Source organism: Eriocheir sinensis, chromosome 64 (assembly GCF_024679095.1).
Source record: "Eriocheir sinensis breed Jianghai 21 chromosome 64, ASM2467909v1, whole genome shotgun sequence".
Lineage (NCBI taxonomy): Eukaryota > Metazoa > Arthropoda > Malacostraca > Decapoda > Varunidae > Eriocheir > Eriocheir sinensis.
This window is the reverse complement of record NC_066572.1, coordinates 2,214,785-2,217,284: the sequence shown is the minus strand read 5'-3', so window position 1 is coordinate 2,217,284 and position 2,500 is coordinate 2,214,785. Positions and strand designations below refer to the sequence as shown.

At 47.2% G+C, this 2,500-nt stretch overlaps 1 protein-coding gene across 2 annotated transcripts in view; it reads left to right on the top strand.

Moving 5' to 3' along the window:
- The window catches only part of LOC126987216 (parathyroid hormone/parathyroid hormone-related peptide receptor-like), a 14,634-nt gene that overhangs the window by 2,996 nt on the left and 9,138 nt on the right, over nt 1-2,500 (top strand). The window lies entirely within an intron of this gene.

Sequence of the window (2,500 nt, the reverse complement as noted above, 5' to 3'; positions counted from 1 at the left end):
AGGATACCGGGGTAGGATACTGGGGTAGGATATATGTTTTAGATTTAAGGAGTAAGGATGTTAGGGGAAGGAAAAGAGGGTAGGAAATTGTAAGGAGCGAGAATGATAGCTTGTAGGACTCTATAGGATACCGGGGTAGGATACTGGGGTAGGATATGCGTTTTAGATTTAAGGAGTAAGGATGTCAGGGGAAGGAAAAGAGAGTAGGATATTGTAAAGGGGAGAGAATGATAGCTTGTAGGACTCTGTAGGATACCGGGGTAGGATACTGGGGTAGGATATATGTTTTAGATTTAAGGAGTAAGGATGTCAGGGGAAGGAAAAGCGAGTAGGATATTGTAAGGGGAGAGAATGATAGCTTGTAGGACTCTATAGGATACCGGGGTAGGATACTGGGGTAGGATACTGGGGTAGGATATGCGTTTTAGATTTAAGGAGTAAGGATGTCAGGGGAAGGAAAAGAGGGTAGGATATTGTAAGGGAGAGAATGATAGCTTGTAGGACTCTGTAGGATACCGGGGTAGGATACTGGGGTAGGATATATGTTTTAGATTTAAGGAGTAAGGATGTCAGGGGAAGGAAAAGAGGGTAGGATATTGTAAGGAGCGAGAATGATAGCTTGTAGGACTCTATAGGATACCGGGGTAGGATACTGGGGTAGGATATGCGTTTTAGATTTAAGGAGTAAGGATGTCAGGGGAAGGAAAAGCGAGTAGGATATTGTAAAGGGGAGAGAATGATAGCTTGTAGGACTCTGTAGGATACCGGGGTAGGATACTGGGGTAGGATATGTTTTAGATTTAAGGAGCAAGGATGTCAGGGGAAGGAAAAGCGAGTAGGATATTGTAAGGGAGAGAATGATAGCTTGTAGGACTCTGTAGGATACCGGGGTAGGATACTGGGGTAGGATATATGTTTTAGATTTAAGGAGTAAGGATGTCAGGGGAAGGAAAAGAGGGTAGGATATTGTAAGGGAGAGAATGATAGCTTGTAGGACTCTGTAGGATACCGGAGTAGGATATGTCGTGAGGGATGTAGGATTTTATAGGATTTAAGGATTCTTGGATATGGGTGTGTAATTTTCCTTCAGTATTCCTTTAAAATCACTTAAAAACAGCTTATTTTTTTATCCTATTGAGAGAGAATCTAGGAGGAGAAGGAGGAAGAGAGAGGAGGAGGAGGAGGAGGAAGAAATGAGGAAGAATGGAAGATAGAGAGAAAGAAAGGAGGAAGAGGAGGAGGAGGAGAGAGAAGGAGATAAGAAGGAGGAGAGAGGAAGAAATGAGGAAGGATGGAAGATGGAGAGAAAGACAGAATAGGGGAAGAAAGGAGGAAGAGGAGGAGGAGGAGAGAGAAAGAGATAAGAGGGAGGAGAAAGGAAGAGATAAAGAACAATGGAAGAGGGGAAGAAAGGAGGAGGAGGAGGAGGAGGAGGAGAGAGAAGGAAGATAGAGAAATAAAGAAAAAAAAAAACTCTCAGTGGGTGATGCTTAGAAGGGAGAGAGCGATGATTAGTGTTCCCCGCCTATTATTGGTTGTGCAGCGACGCGCCCCCGACGTTTTCTCGACCATGCGTGCGACGTCGAGCGTTGTCGAGCGGCTAGACGAGGGGCGGTCGCGCATAGTCGCCAGGCCCTGCGTCCATCGCGAACCGTCGCAACGGGTTTTATTTTCAAAATTGGGCTCCTCCGTACAGTCGCGCGCGATCACACGGATTCTTCCTCACGTCCCTCGCCTCTCGCCGCGTATAGGCCTCGGGTTTTATTTTCAAAATTGGGCTCCTCCGTACAGTCGCGCGCATTCACACACGATTCACCCCGACGTCCCCTCGCCTCTCGCCCTCGTATAGGCGCGCCCTCCCTCGTCATGGTGCCGTGAGTTGACACAGAGGCAAACGCGCAGACAATGGCGATGCTCCCACGATTTCGCGCATTTTCAAAATCGCCGACCGTCGCAGAACGAAATCGCCGACCGTCGCAGAACGAAATCGCCGACCGTCGCAGAACGAAATCGCCGATGTGTGATCCCAGCATTACACGTAATTATCATATTTTCACCTTCCTCTTACCACTCACAGTATTTCCTACCTGTTAATGATGCGCAGGTAGCCGGGTCATTAGCGTCCCTACCTGTGCTAACTCACTTTAATGGCATCGTCAAGGTTTTGTGTATCGTCTTGTGAGTCTCTAGGGATTCTGTTTTGACGTATAGAATAATTTGGCGGGATTTTTTCATCTTCTTCTTTTCCTCCTCCTCCTCCTCCTCCTCCTCTTTGTCCTCCCCTTTTTCTCCTGTTTCCTTCTCTCTTCTTCCTCCTCTTTTTCCTTTCTTTCTCTTTCTTTTTTTCTTCATCCTCCTTCTCTCTCCTCCTCCTCCTCTTCCTTCCTCTCTACCTCCCATCCTACTCTTCTTCCTCCTCTTTCCTCTCCTACGTCCTTCCTCCCTTCTCCAACCTCCTCTTTCCCTTCCCACGCCTATTCTTCTCCTCCTCCTCCTCCTC